Below are 16,142 nucleotides of genomic sequence, written 5' to 3'. Positions count from 1 at the left end.
GTGGGAGTGTGGGTGTACGGAGCATGTAAGGAGCAGGAAGGGAGGGTGGATGTACGGAGCAGCGGGAGGGTGGGTGTACGGAGCATGTAAGGAGCAGGAAGGGAGGGTGGGTGTACGGAGCAGCGGGAGTGTGGGTGTAGGGAGCATGTAGGGAGCAGAAAGGGAGGGTGGGTGTAGGGAGCATGTAAGGAGCAGAAAGGGAGAGTGGGTGTAGGGAGCAGCGGGAGGGTGGGTGTAGGGAGCATGTAAGGAGCAGAAAGGGATTGTGGGTGTAGGGAGCAGCGGGAGGGTGGGTGTAGGGAGCAAGTAAGGAGCAGAAAGGGAGGGTGGGTGTACGGAGCAGTGGGAGGGTGGGTGTATGGAGCATATAAGGAGCAGGAAGGGAGGGTGGGTGTACTGAGCAGCGGGAGGGTGGGTGTACGGAGCATGTAAGGAGCAAAAAGGGAGGGTCGGTGTACGGAGCAGTGGGAGGGTGGGTGTACGGAGCATGTAAGGAGCAGGAAGGGAGGGTGGGTGTACGGAGCAGTGGGAGTGTGGGTGTAGGGAGCATGTAAGGAGCAGGAAGGGAGGGTCGGTGTACGGAGCAGCGGGAGGGTGGGTGTACGGAGCATGTAAGGAGCAGGAAGGGAGGGTGGGTGTACGGAGCAGTGGGAGTGTGGGTGTAGGGAGCATGAAGGGAGCAGAAAGGGAGGGTGGGTGTAGGGAGCATGTAAGGAGCAGAAAGGGAGGGTGGGTGTAGGGAGCAGCGGGAGGGTGGGTGTAGGGAGCATGTAAGGAGCAGAAAGGGAGGGTGGGTGTACGGAGCAGTGGGAGGGTGGGTGTACGGAGCATATAAGGAGCAGGAAGGGAGGGTGGGTGTACGGAGCAGCGGGAGGGTGGGTGTACGGAGCATGTAAGAAGCTGGAAGGGAGGGTCGGTGTACGGAGCATGTAAGAAGCAGGAAGGGAGGGTGGGTGTACGGAGCAGCGGAAGGGTGGGTGTAGGGAGCATGTAAGGAGCAGGAAAGGAGGGTAGGTGTACGGAGCAGCGGGAGGGTGGGTGTACGGAGCATGTAAGGAGCAAGATGGGAGGGTGGGTGTACAGAGTAGCGGGAGGGTGGGTGTAGGGAGCATGTAAGGAGCAGGAAGGGAGGGTGGGTTTACTGAGCAGCGGGAGGGTGGGTGTAGGGAGCATGTAAGGAGCAGGAAGGGAGGGTGAGTGTATCAAGCAGGGAGGATGTTGGGAGCAGTGAGGGAGGGTGGGTGTAGGTAGCGATACGTAAATAATACTTACTCTTAGGCGGGCAGAAGCCATGGACACACACACACTGACCGCGCTGGCGACATTTCAAATGTATCGCTGGCCGCCAGCCAATCAGAACTGGCAATCCGGCAGCAAATCAGGAGCTGCGGCTGCTGCCACTTCCCTGATTGGCTGCCATTCTGACAGCTCTGATTGGCTGGCGACCAGTGCTACATTTGAAATGCCGCCAGCGTGGTCAGTGTGTGTGTGTGTGTGTACATGGCTGCTGTAAATACCTTGCTGACAACCGGGCAGCGCTGTGCTGTAATGGGCAAAACCATGTTCACTGCAGGTGGGGCAGATATAACATGTGCAGAGATAGTTATATTTGGGTGGGTTATATTGTTTCTGTGCAGGGCAAATACTGGCTGCTTTATTTTTACACTGCAATTTAGATTTCAGCTGGAACATACCCCACCCAAATCTAACTCTCTCTGTACATGTTATATCTGCCCTCCCCCCCCCCCCCTGCAGTGCACATGGTTTTGCCCATTCGCTAACAAATTTGCTGCTGCGATCAGATCTGAATTAGCCCCATAGTTCTACTCAGAGCTCCAAAAGTGATCTGAGCCTGGACTTAGTTCAACTCGAAACCACAGAGTTTGAGTGTGTTATACCCAGTTAGGATTGCCATTGCCTGGTCGCACTCGGTAATTGGATACGGGTTGCCATCTGGTGCGGAGACAGAGGCGGCAATGGGGGCGGGTGCGGAGGTGGTGCTGGAGATGATATCATCTCCGCGTCGCCTTTCCCTATGCTGTGAATGGGTACCAGGTCACATTGACCTGGGTAACCCATTCACACTGCGCCTGACCCGGTAATAATCTGGGAATAACCCTTCTTTATTCCCGGGTTGAATTACTGGGCCAGGCAACCCGGGAATTCGTTAGTGACCTGTTCACACTGCACAGCGACCCATGTCGACCCGGCAAAAATACCAGGTCAATACCGGGTTATTTGTGCAGTGAGAACGGGGCATTAGTTTCCTGCAAAATTAAACTGTTCATCTCTATTAAATAGTCCCCTTCAGTGGCATAACTACTGCCCCCTCAGTCCTCGCGGTGGCTTGGGGGCGAGGGGCTGCGGGGGCGCCACTGACTTTGCACAGAGTGACATGCGGACGAGCGTCCGCATGTCAATCTGCGGTCTCCTTCCCTCCGCTGCTGTAAGGAGGGACACGGAGCACACATCGCGCGCCTCTCCTGTGTCCCTCCCTGGCTCTCCCCCGGCCGGTCTAATAAATTAAGTGCCGTTCGTGAGCTCTGATTGGCTCACGAACCGACACTTCCTTTATTAGACCGGCCGGAGAGCCAGGAGGGACACAGGAGAGGCGTGCTATGCGCTCCGTGTCCCTCCAACACAAAGTAGCGGGGGGGGGGGGGGGGAGCAGGCACTGTGGGGGAATATCTGGCACTGGGGGCATATACCTGGCACTGTGGGGGAATATCTGGCACTGGGGGCATATACCTGGCACTGTGGGGGAAGATGTGGCACTGTGGGCATGTACCTGGCACTGTGGGAGAATATCTGGCACTGGGGGCATATACCTGGCACTGTGGGGGAATATCTGGCACTGGGGGCATATGTGGCACTGGGAGCATGGCCCTAGCAACAAGCACTACCCCATAGCAACGAGCATGACACCCAGTGCATGAAACCCCTGGCAACAAGCATGACACCCAGTGCATGAAACCCCTGGCAACAAGCATGACACCCAGTGCATGAAACCCCTGGCAACGGGCATGACACCCTGAGCATGAAAACCCCTGGCACCGTGCATGGAACCAAGAGCATGAAACCGCTGGCAACGAGCATGACACCCAGTGCATGAAACCCCTGGCAACGAGCATGACACCCTGAGCATGAAAACCCCTGGCACCGTGCATGGAACCAAGAGCATGAAACCCCTGGCAACGAGCAGGTAATTTAAAAGAAATTAGAAGCCTTACTGTAGAACTTAATGTATAATGGGCATTACGGTGTGTGGCATAATGTATCACGGACATTGCGGTGTGTGTCATAATGTGTCAGGCATTACGGTGTGTTGTATACTATATCACGATCATTGTGGTATGTGGTATAATGTCTCAGGATCATTGTGGTGTGTGTCATACTGTGTCACAGACATTGTATGTGCTATAATGTATCAGGGGCATTGCAGTGTGTAGAATAATGTATAACGGGCATTGCGATTCCTGTCATAATGTGTCACAGGCATTACGGTGTGTGGCATAATGTGTCGGGGGCATTACAGTGTGTGCATATTGTGTCATGTGCATTATTGTGTGTGGCATAATGGCTAAGGCCATTGCAGTATGTGGCATAATGTATACTGGGCATTACTATAAGGAGGAAAAATGACAAATAATGTAAGGGGCATGAATCAGGATTATTTTTCTTTCCTGTGGTGGCTAACGTCTGGGCGTGCAGGTTGCAAAACTGGGGTATAAGGTAGTCTTTTCCTGCAATGTCACGACCCTTTAAGCGAAGCCACGCCCATTTCAACGAAGCCACACACCCTTTTTGGCATATTTGTCCAAGTTATTAGTGCCAATTATGGGGGTATGGGGGGGGGGTGCCGAAGGATTTTTTGGCTTGGGGGAGAAAAATTTCTAGTTACGCCACTGGTCCCCTTATTGTACATCCTATACAGAATATACTTCTGACAATACTGTCACAATAATAAGAATAATCACCACAAATATCCATATGTGCATATGCTATCTTAAGATGGGAATACTACTGCACGCTCAATCAGTGAATGGCATTAGTTCATGCAGGTGTTTATACAAACTGATTGTGAAACTGTGTGAATGTATATATTGCCAGTATATGCCTGTTGTATTATAAATGTAATAAGAGCAATCGCCCATATTTTACATTTTAATGTTCACACTGTCCCTTTGCATTGAATACAAATGTATCACAATAAATACCATATACCACAAATGTTTCAAGCTCAACATTCAAACAGTCACCCACAGCACCAACCAATTACTAGCTCCACTATGAGCTATACACAGCAGTTCACCACCTCAGGTGCTATACTCTAGATCAGGGATGGGGAACCTTCGGCCCTCCAGCTGTTGTTGAACTACACATACCAGCATGCCTTGCTACAGTTTTGCTATTTGGCCATGACAAAACTGTTGCAGGGCATGCTGGAATGTGTAGTTCAACAACAGCTGGAAGGCTGAAGGTTCCCCATCCCTGCTGTAGATGAAAGTACTGTGCACAGATTTGTAGGGAGCTGGGGATGAGCAGTTGATGTCCACTCCCTGTAGATTAATTGTATTCTACTAAAATCAACAATCACATATTGTATGACAAAACATATGAAATAGTGTATAAGGGGGGTAATTCAGATCTGATCGCTGCATTTTCGCACAGCGGGTGATCAGATCCGAACTGCACATGTGTATGCACCGCACTGCGCTAGCACATCGCACTGCTGCAACAGGGATCGGCGGTCAGCTACAGGATTATGTTCGAATGATTCATTTGCACGAGCGTTCGCAAGGAGATTGACAGGGAGATGCCGTTTGTGGATGGCAACTGACCGTTTACCGGGAGTGTTCAGAAAAATGAAGGCAGGCTTAGGCATTTTGAGGAAGGGTGTCTGACATCAGCTCCAGCCCCCCATCCGTAGGATTCAATAGCAGCGGCTGAGTAAGTCCTGGGCTGCGCAGAGACTGCACAAAATGATTTTTGTGCAGCTCTGCTAATGAAGCGATCGCACACTTGCAAAGCGATTTCCACCTCCCCCTGTAGATGGCGATCTGATCGCAGGGCAGCAAAAAACGCAGCCCAGCGATCAGATCTGAATTAACCTCAAGGTCACAACTTCTCTCTCAATACAAGAACCAAACCTGATCGATCAGGATGCAGATAATGAGAACTCTCTGCTACCAGCTGTGGTAACAAGTATCATGCAATGTAATCAAGCAGCTTTCAATGCAATAGTGGATTTTTGATGTAACCTAACTTGAGGTTGTAAAATGACAAAATTAGAGAACATAACAGGACACTTACCTTACAATCCGGAGTCCGAATCTATTATTTTCAGGTTAAAGTTCTGTCTGAGTTGTTTAAACACTGTCTTTACCAGGGTTTGGACTCAAATGATTCTGGAAAAATTATATCCTAGAAAAGGTTACATAAGCTGCTGATCAGACAAAATGCCAAGTATTTCACAATACAAGGTTGCCTTGTCCTAGCTTCAACTTCTACATGTTGTTACATTTATAGAAAAATTATAAAGTACACAATATCCTCATGCAAGCTTCTCAAAGATTCTGGATGATCACTTATCAAAGATGTAATACTAGGTGCTTCATCGCGCCCTACGGGCGCTCTTCACACCGTCGCAAAGGGCTATGCCCCTTTAACCCTTGCATGCCTATATGGGGTTCAATATTTGTATTATATGGAGTATTACCTGCACTCCTTTGTTAGTGGTTAAATATTGCACAATGAAAGGGCGTGTGATGGTGAAGGAGGCGCAGCCCCTTGCGACAGCGTGAACAGCACCTGCAGGGCACGATGTACAGAATGAGCGGGTGCGGGGGGGATTGCGGATGGGGAAGGGTGCCTGTAAATGCTGCAGGTGGAGGGGGGGCAGATGTGGGGGGGGGGGGCCCGGATGGGGAAGGGTTGGGACGTGCTGCGGGTGGGGGAGAGACAGAAGAGTGGGGGCTGTAGATGGGGGAGGGGTCCGGAGGCACTGCAGGTGGGGGAGGGGCAGGGGTGCCACTGGGGAGGGGCAGGTGCAGGGATGTTGCGGATGGGTGAAGGGTTCCGAAGGTGCTGTGGGATGGGAAGGGGTGCCGGGGGTGGGGTAGGGGGTCCGGAGGCACCGCGGTGGGGGAGAGGCAGGTGCGGGTGGTGCGGCAGACGGGGAAGGGGGTCCTGAGGCGCTGCAGGTGGTGGAGGGGCAGGTGCGGAGGTGCCGTGGGTGGGTGAGGGGGGGACCGCGAATGGAGGAGGGTGTCTGCAGATGCTGTGGGTGGAGGGGGGCAGGTGTGGGGGGAGACATATATGGGGGGTGGATGGTGGAAGGGGTCTGGAGATGCTGTGGGTGGTGGGGGAGTGGGAGGCGCTGGTGGTGTAGGGGGTCTGGAGGCACAGCGTGTGGGGGAGGGGTGGAGTGTCACATGTGGTGGAGGGGAAGGTGCGGAGGTGTGGTGCATTGGGGAGGGGTCTGGAGGTGCTGCGGGTACTGTACCTGCCAAAAAGGTAGTTGGAGGGTATGCAGTAACAGGGCCAGGACAGGGGTGACAGGGTCAGAACAGGGGTGACGGGGCCAGGACAGGGGTGACGGTGCCAGGACAGGGGTGACAGGGCAAGGACAGGGGTGACGGGGCCAGGACAGAAATGACAGGGACAGGATAGGGGTGACAGGGCCAGGGTAGGGGCGGCAGGACCAGGATTTGGTTGACAGGGCCAGGATAGGGGTGACAGGGCCAGGATAAGGGTGACAGAGCCAGGATAGGGGTGACAGGGCCAGGATAAGGGTGAAAGGGCCAGGATAAGGGTGACAGGGCAAGGCCAGGGGTGACAGGGCAAGGCCAGGGGTGACAGGGACATGACAGAACACAGGGCACGGGAGAGATTGGTATTAGGGACAAAACAGTGGTGACAGACAGATGTGTCTTACTGGAGTCACTGCTGCTCGCTGCTGCTGTTCCACTCCAACCTTTTGGGATCTGCTGCTGGTGGAGACTTGGCATGGCTGATGCTCTCAGGCTGGAGTCCTGCTTCCTCTGCCCGTCCGCATCCCCCCCCCCCCCACTCCTCAGTCACACACCGCGGACCTCGCGCGGCTGCCGGGCACTGTGGTAAGGGGAGACTGGGAGTGACTGGTTAGCCCCCAGGAGACGCTGAGGCTGGAGGGAGGAGGGGGTCATAGCATGCACGCGGCGCGGACCTCGTGGCTCCCTGGCACTGTGGTAAGGGGAGACTGGGAGTGACTGGTTAGACCCCAGGAGACGCTGCGGCTGGAGGGAGGAGGGGGTCGGAGCCTGCAAGCAGCGTGGACTTCTGCAGCGCTGCCCGCCGGCTAAAGTGTGTGAAGGAGCTGGGCGCACCTCACTGCGGGCGGCAGCGCTGCAGCTAGCATTGGGGTTGCCATGGCTGGAGATAACAGAGGAAGTACGGAACCTGCACAGCGGCAGGTGCCCGACAAAACTGCAGCTAAGAAGCGTGGAGTGTGCCAGAAAGTGATGCTCCACTGCGTCAGAGAGACCCTGCTGAGTATGCTGATGTGGGGGGGTCAAGTACACAGACAGTGAGCCGGTGCCCATCTGTCTGTATGGCATACCCCTTCACACACCCCCATACCTCCCAACTGTCCCGATTTTAGCGGGACAGTCAAATTTTTTTGGGTCTGTCCCACTATCCCACCCGCGGGCCGCAGTGTCCCGCGGTGGGTGGGTGGGGGGGGGGCAGTTGGGAGGCTCCTGTACTCGCTGTTCTGCTTAGCATGCACACAGCGTCTATTTAGTGGAGACAGAGGGAGAGGGGGCATCAGGGGGTACGGATTAAGGGTGGGCCCAGGGGTTACATACCCCGGGCCTCACAGTTTTAGGGGGCCCCCCGGCTGGAGTAGCTCTGTCCCAGCTCTGAAGCTCCCCTGTCCTGCCAGTAACAGCGGCAGCATTGTGCTACTGCGTGTTGGCAGGTCTGTGGCAGGTCTGTGGTGTTGCAGGGAGGCAGCAGCCTCCCTGCTTTCTTCTGCCTGTGCGGGTGTGTAGGGGGGAGCAACCACCCCATCTGGATTTACCCCTAGCTGAGGGGCCACAATCCCATTAAAAAAAAAAACCGGAATTTTCATAAGGGGGCGTGGCCATGAGGGCGCAATTAGGCCACGCCCCCAAACCCACAGCAGGCACAGCAATGAGATAGGGTTCCTGTCTCAAGTGCCCTGGGCCCCCCGGACTCATAATCCGCCGCTGGGGGCATGCCAGCAGCTCACAGAGCGCTGGGCATGCCCCCTCACTAACGAAAACAGGGGAGTGGCTCGCGATCGCGGGTCCACCCGCGAAGTCACGCCCCCTTTCCCGTTAGCCATGCCCCCTTTTTGCTGTGCGTGTGTCCCTCCTGCATTAAGAAAGTTGGGAGGTATGCACCCCTGCCTGTGCCATGCCCATACCTTCTGCTCCTGCTCCTGCTCCAAGTCTCCTATAGATTTGCCCAGATCTGTGACTCATTTGACTAACTCCGCCCAGTGTTTTGACTCCGCCCAGCGTTAGCAAATGAAGCACAAAGTCACAGATCTGGGCTATTATATAGGAGATATTTGTATGGGGGATTTATTAATTTTTCATTTTTTGTGAAATACTAAATTTGAACAATAAATTCATCATGCCCTATAAAATTGTAATGGAAAAAAAATCCTACGAAAAGGCAGGGGAGGAACCATATATAAATGTATTCTCATTAACTGTGGCTCAAGGCACACCAAACAATCGTCTTGAACATGGCTTGTAGCACTTTGACAATGCTGCGGGTCAGCACGCTAAGGTGCGAGAGGGTGCACGCCATGCAGTACACATCTTAACCGCTGAGAGGCCTGTGCTCTGCTGATTCGAATTACAGTAGGCAATAGCTATGGATGGATTTGACTGGTGGCCAATCCTACATGGACAGTAAAGTAAACAGACACAAATGGGAACATACATTACATAACATTTTGAATGTGACGTGCGTCAATTTCAGAAATACAAGTCCAGTACTGTTTGCAACACAATTCACAAAGCTGAACAGTAAGGGTCAATATAGCGCTGCCACAGAATGGCCCTATTCATTAATATAGACTGTCACTGACTGAGTGACAGTTCTCAGCATCAGGCTAGAAGTTACTGTAATAGTTTCTTATTTTGCTAAGACCATGGACAATAAATGGTTAAATGAATCTTTCAGGGGAAGTTTATATCTATTAAAATATGTCTGCTGTATTGTGTGTGTCCTGTCAGTTGTTTAATATTTTCTTAAAGGTGCCAGTAGACTCCTGATGCTTGAGACATATTGTATTGGTACTTGTGGTACGACAAGTGCCATCATGAACTGGAAGGCTTGCTGGTCTCAGTAGTTCACCTGTAAAAAAATATTATTTACAAATAAATAACATTGCTGTCACTCCATACCCATTACCACCAGGGTTATAGAGCACAGTCCTAGTGCTATTTGTACTAGGGCTAGTTTTGCCCAGGTGGGGACATACATTTTATATTGTAGGCCCCATTCTCCTGAGGAGCCAGCCTTAGTACCAACTGGCTAGGGCTGGTAGAATGAGGGTAGGGGAATTCCCATACTGCAGGTCTTCTCTCCATAGTTCAACTAGACCTGGTTGCTCAAGCCTAGCTCTGATAAAGAAAATATCCGGTGGAGCCCCACACATCTTTGACAATTTTGTCTCTATCCAGCATTGTCACAAGGTTGGTTAAGCTTAGAATGGTGGAATCTACATTTTTGTTTGTTAGTTGATGTCTTCTTCTTCTTCTTCTTCTTCTCTCTTCTTCTTCTTCTCTTCTTCTTCTTCTTCTTCTTCTTCTTCTTCTTCTTCTTCTTCTTCTTCTTCTTCTTCTTCTTCTTCTTCTTCTTCTTCTTCTTCTTCTTCTTCTTCTTCTTCTTCTTCTTCTTCTTCTTCTTCTTCTTTCTTCTTCTTCTTCTTCTTCTTCTTCTTCTTCTTCTTCTTCTTCTTTCTTCCTTCTTCTTCTTTCTTCTTCTTCTTCTTCTTCTTCTTCTTCTTCTTCTTCTTCTTCTTCTTCTTCTTCTTCTTCTTCTTCTTCTTCTTCTTCTTCTTCTTCTTCTTCTTCTTCTTCTTCTTCTTCTTCTTCTTCTTCTTCTTCTTCTTCTTCTTCTTCTTCTTTTCTTCTTCTCTTCTTCTTCTTCTTCTTCTTCTTCTTCTTCTTCTTCTTCTTCTTCTTCTCTTCTTCTTCTTCTTCTTCTTCTTCTTCTTCTTCTTCTTCTTCTTCTTCTTCTTCTTCTTCTTCTTCTTCTTCTTCTTCTTCTTCTTTCTTCTTCTCTTCTTCTTCTTCTTCTTCTTCTTCTTCTTCTTCTTCTTCTTCTTCTTCTTCTTCTTCTTCTTCTTCTTCTTCTTCTTCTTCTTCTTCTTCTTCTTCTTCTTCTTCTTCTTCTTCTTCTTCCTTCTTCTTCTTCTTCTCACTGTACAGTGGCTAAATAAATGTACTGCATATGCAACAACTTCTGCAATGAAGTGTGGCATTTTTTAAGTAATGGTGTGCGACAATTGAGTAATACAGTAGTCCTGTGGACACTCTCCATAGAATATTAATGGGGAAACACTTACAAAGTGATGTGCAACAATTTCTGAGTGATTACAGGCACTCTCCATAGGGATGAATGGGGACATGTGACAAGTTACAATACAATTTATATAATGAACTGCTTGTGGACACTCTAAATAGGAATGAATGGGGCTGTGTTGCTTGGTTAGTTTACCAGAAGTTTCCCACGCTCATACATTCCTATAGGTAGTATCCATGAGTGACCACTCGGTTGTGGCGGGGTTTTGAAATGGACAAGTTGTGACACTGAAGTGTTTTTTTTTTTTTTTTTTTTGTCAAGAACCCATGGAATTCCTACAGGGACCAAAGAGTACCTTTCCCACCTGGATTAAAAGAACAATAAATGTGTGGGTAGTACAGAAGGTGTAATGGTTAGTATTTCTGCCTCACAGATCACAGCACTGAAGTCATAGGTTCACTTCTCACCCATGTCCTTAACTGTGTGGAGTCTGTATGTTCTGTATGAGTCTGTGTGTGCTTGTGTGGGTTTCCTCCAGGTAATTCGGTTTTCCTCTCACAATCCAAAAAATATACTGGTAGGTCAATTGGCTCCAGACAATAATTAGCCCTAACATGTAAGTGTGTGCATGAACATGTATTTAGGGCAAACTAAATGGGCCAAGTGGTTCTTATCTACCGTCAAATTCTACGTTTCTATGAAATTTGTTTAATATTTGTTTACAGGTTCACTAAAGTACCTCTAGTCTATTGATGGCTAAGCATGCTAGCATTTGTGGTTCTTGTGGTTGTGGTGAATCTAAAGTTAGTATAATTTAATTAAATAAAGTCTATGGAGATAGTGATGTGTTGTTCTAAGAAGTGTTATGTTCAGTTAAGCTATGATTAATATACTGTTTGTCATATTCATTTAGTACAACTGTCTTGCTTCCCTGGACTTCTCCTGCATGAGCACCCACTTCTAGATCATCATCATCATCATCATCATCATCATCATCATCATCAGAAATCATCATTATCATCTCCATCTCAGGCACACCTCCAGTAAAGAATTTCACTCATCTTTGATAATTACAGGAATAAATCTTCATAAACCAAAAAATTAGCAGTGTCTGATTAACCATCAACACCTGGTGTTTTAATGTAAATAAAAAAAAAACTCACGGGAGGCGTGGCCTAGCTGCTCACCAGGGAAGACGTCTTAGTGCTCCTGGCCGCCGCTATATATCTGGGCTTCCCTGGCACCTAATCGGCGCTCTCTGGCCACCACCGCCACCCCTGCTACCGTGTGGACCCCCCTGGTGCCTGCTGCGGAGCCGGCGGGCCTTTTACAGGTCCGTGCGGGTTGCGACCTGCGCCGAGGGGAAAGCCGAGACCTCGGGCTGAGAAGAAGCCCGGACCGGAAGTGGCCCCCACGATCAGCTCACGTCTTGTCCAGCACTTCCCTCACCGGACACCTGGACCTGTCGCCCCCTGCATACCTCTCCAACTACCTCCTGATGTGATCGGAGTGGGGCCGCGGAGTCGGGGAACAGCGTGGATGTTCCAGCGGATTGCGGCCTGCTCCACGTACCGCAGCCGGGACCTCAATTAGGCGACTGGGCCATCGGACCTCCATACTCCTCATGAGCAGGTATGGCTGTCCTCACCCCCAGTGTTGCTGGCCGTTCCATCTAACGGAGCTTTGTCCTACATGCCCCACTGGATGTGCGTTTTCCAGAGAGGGCTGGCAGCTGCAGCATATTTATTCCTATAAGCCTACCTACCTTCATGTTTCCTGCCAAATCTATTCTGGATGCTTGGCAGCCGGAGGAGGGTCACTACATTGAGCCCTAAGAAAACAGGTGGGATATCCCCCATCATTGCACAATAACCCTGTCGCCATTTGCTGTGCCCTGAGGCTGCGGACTCGCTGCTGTGGATGCTTTGTTCCTGCTATCTCACCTCGAGCCCTTTGATATATATATTGCGTCATTGTGATATTCTGGAGCATCATGCTGTGACACCTCTGACACGTTGTTTCTTTGCAAACTTGCTCTGCAACACCCTGACATGCTTGCCATCTTCATAGTGATGTAACTTTTCAGTCTCTCCCCTACGCTGATGTGACCCTCATTAAACTACTCTCTGCACCCTTTACTATTTCTTGCTCTACATATCTATCTCTAGAGACCTCATATGGAAAAGTTCCTGGTGTCCACCCCAATGTCCTCCTCTGGCCTTGCTTCAGGCGCACGTGAGGACACATCCCATAGAAATTCTTCTGATTCCGATTGCTCCACCACCCGGTCTTGCTCCCAAAGGAAACGTACTAATGCTACGGCTACTAAGGAGCCTAAAATGAAACCTACTGACATTGCTGCGGTTCTTGAGCCTCTCCTAGATGAAAAGCTGGCGGGCATTAAAGAGGCCATTGATTCCACCTTGACCCAGCTGACTCAACTTAATGGCCGATTAGATGAAGTCGAACAGAGGGTTTCAACGTTGGAGGACGATTTACAAGCTGCACAGTCCACTATAGAGGCCCAAACCAAAGAAATTAAAGGCCTCAATGATAAGCTCGATGACTTAGAGAATGGGAGCCGTCGAAACAACCTGAGGGTGGTGGGCATCCCGGAGTCGGTAAGCCACGCGTTGCTAGACCTTCTCTCCACCTGGCTGCCAGAAAAGCTAGATATGGACCTTCATGGCTCGCCGTTGGCCATTGAAAGGGCTCATAGGATTGGCCCTGAACGCAAAGACTCTGCTGGACGTCATAGGCCTGTTATTATGCGGATTCTAAACTACGCGGATAAAGCCAAGCTCTTAGACCACTATCGAAAGTCAGAGAGTCTCCTCTACAAGGGAGAAAGGTTGCTTATATTCCAGGACTTCTCCACCTATGTCGCCAACAGACGCAGAGAGTTCGCTCCGATATGCAAACGGCTGTTTGAAGACAACGTCAAGTTCTCACTGTTATACCCGGCTCGCCATCGAGTCTTTGTCAATGGAAAACCACACTTCTTCGATGATCCGTTGGAAGCGAAGACCCATTTTGCTCACCCTGATACTTGACTGTTCACTCCTACTTAAAGTTTGCCTGTCTTTACAATTGCTATTATTTGCAGGTCACACAGTCCTACTTAAAGTTTGCCTGTCTTTACAATTGCTATTATTTGCAGGTCACACAGTGTTCAGGATATGATGTCGGCATGCTATTCACGCATGCTGGAGGCTACGCCTCTCATTGTTTCATGTTTGCTGGTTTGATGTTTTTGTTCGTATGTTTGTTTGTTTGTTCTGCCTGCTGGGATGGCGTGTCTCGTCCTCCATGGGTTGGACCCTCCTTGCTCACTGGGACAGGGGGAGGCACCGTTTTACCTATACAATTTGATATTCTATTCTCCATCTGCGGGGGTGGGATAGCATGACTGACCATGCTGCTTCTCAACCCTCAAACCCAGTAGTCGCCCCACTTTTTGATTTTAATATAGTTTCTTGGAATGTGGAGGGTCTTAATAGTCCCATTAAACATAAGAAGGTAATCGCCCATCTCTCTCGCCTGTCCCCTCAAGTCGTGTTCCTAAAGGAGACACACTGGATGCATAATTCCCCTATGTCATTGAAAGCCCCTTGGATTGGAGAATGCGTCTCTGCTCCTTACACCAATAAAACCAGAGGTGTCGCCATTCTCTTTCATAGGAATCTTCGATTCTCAATCCTTAAAAAATATATTGATCCCGAGGGCAGATTTATCCTCCTAGATGTCTCTATTGATAATATGGTATATACCTTTTTGAATCTATATGCACCTACTGGATCTAACAACCTGTTTTTTGCAGATGTTCTTCAGAGAGTTTTGTCCTGGAGTGGCCAAAACTTAATCTTAGGGGGAGATTTCAACACGGTCGTTGATCCATCCATGGATAGATCGGGGGTGAGTACCGAAAGACCCGGGCCCTCTTCTACTCTTCTCTCTTCTCTCTGTTCTCAACTTACTTTACTAGACCCTTGGCGTGTTCATCATCCCCTCCAACGAGATTACTCTTTTTACTCACACCCACACTCCACTCACTCTCATATCGATTATCTCTTCTTATCTAAACACCTATTTTTTAAAGTCTCCCACACCTCAATTAAGGATATCATTATCTCGGACCACGCCCCCATAACCTTGTCCCTACATTTGGCCCTGCCCCAGAGTATATCCAAATGTTGGAGATTCCAAGCATATCTCATACACTCTGAGGATTTCTTATTACATCTTAAACACACCTGGCATAATTATATTACTGACAACCTGGATCAGGAATCTAACACTGCGCTTTTTTAGGGGGCCTCTAAGGCGGTCCTTCGAGGCCATATTATCTCCTATGTTAATTCTAAGCGCAAGAAATTCAACACGAAATAGCAGGAACTTAGTGCAGCTCTTACACTTGCCTATCGCACCTACAAACAATACGATAGCCCCACTCACAAAGAAACGTACCTCATGGCAAAAGAAATCTATGATACCTTTCTTACCGAACAGGCCCAGATAAGCTATGACTATGGCAGGAATAGGTTTCATAGATGGGGGAATAAGTCCGGTAAACTCTTGGCCAACTTGGTTAGGGGGCCTCGGAACAAAACGTGGATTGATTTGTTGCACAGTTCTGGAGTTGTTCTTTCTGATCCTACTGACATATGCTCTGCTTTTATGCATTTCTACAAGTCCTTATATACTGCAGACATTGATAACGCGACTGATGGTCAATCATTTCTGGATGAGGCGCAATTGCCGAGGCTTGTGTCGGAGGAGAGGGACCTGCTGGACGCTCCTATAACTGACGATGAGGTTCGGGCCACCATTAAGTCACTCCCCAATGGAAATAGCCCTGGCCCTGACGGCTTTAGTGCCGAATTCTATTAGATGATGGACACTAATGTCCTCCCTGTATTAACGCGATTATATAATCATATCCTTACAACAGGGGAGACTCCCCTTCATTTTAACGAAGCAAAGCTCATTGTGCTTGCGAAGCCCGGTTAAGATCCTACCCAGGTAGGGTCATACCGCCCCATCTCACTCCTCAATCAGGACTTTAAAATCTTGACTAAAATCATGGCTAATAGGCTGCAAGCCTGCTTGCCCCATCTCATTTCGCCCGCGCAGATGGGATTTGTCAAGGGTAGACAATCCACACGGGGAGTGAGGGCGGCCTTAGCTGCGATATCTTACACTCGCTTCAGTCAGGCCAAAAATAACATCATTATAAATTTGGATGCGGAGAAGGCATTTGATAAGATTGCCTGGCCTCATCTGTCTAGAGTACTCGCCCATCAGGGTTTTGGCGCAGCGTTCTGTAACTTGGTGCAGACCATATATACTAACCCTGTGGCGCAGGTCTTAGTCAATAATGTGACATCCTCCTCCTTCACATTGGAAAGAGGCACTAGACAAGGATGCCCTTTATCTCCCTTTCTTTTTAATTTAGCACTGGAACCCCTTATATGCCATATCCTGTCACACAAGAACTATAGGGGCATGCTGTAGGCACACAGGAACTAAAAGTGGTGGCATTCGCTGACGACCTCCTACTTTTTATGTCAGACCCTCACCATACAATCCCACAG

The 16,142-nt window shown here is 49.5% G+C and overlaps 1 protein-coding gene across 2 annotated transcripts in view; it reads right to left on the bottom strand.

The window, feature by feature from the left end:
* LOC134949251 (cytochrome P450 2F2-like) overlaps window positions 1-5,421 on the bottom strand; it is a 188,492-nt gene extending 183,071 nt beyond the window's left edge. For both annotated transcript variants that reach the window (XM_063937732.1, XM_063937731.1), the window contains exon 1: window positions 5,314-5,421. The gene's annotated coding sequence lies outside the window, so the exon portion shown is untranslated. The remainder of the gene's footprint in view (window positions 1-5,313) is intronic.
* Between the last annotated feature and the right edge of the window lie 10,721 nt (window positions 5,422-16,142).

Source organism: Pseudophryne corroboree, chromosome 8 (assembly GCF_028390025.1).
Source record: "Pseudophryne corroboree isolate aPseCor3 chromosome 8, aPseCor3.hap2, whole genome shotgun sequence".
Lineage (NCBI taxonomy): Eukaryota > Metazoa > Chordata > Amphibia > Anura > Myobatrachidae > Pseudophryne > Pseudophryne corroboree.
This window is presented reverse-complemented; position numbering and strand designations above follow the sequence as displayed.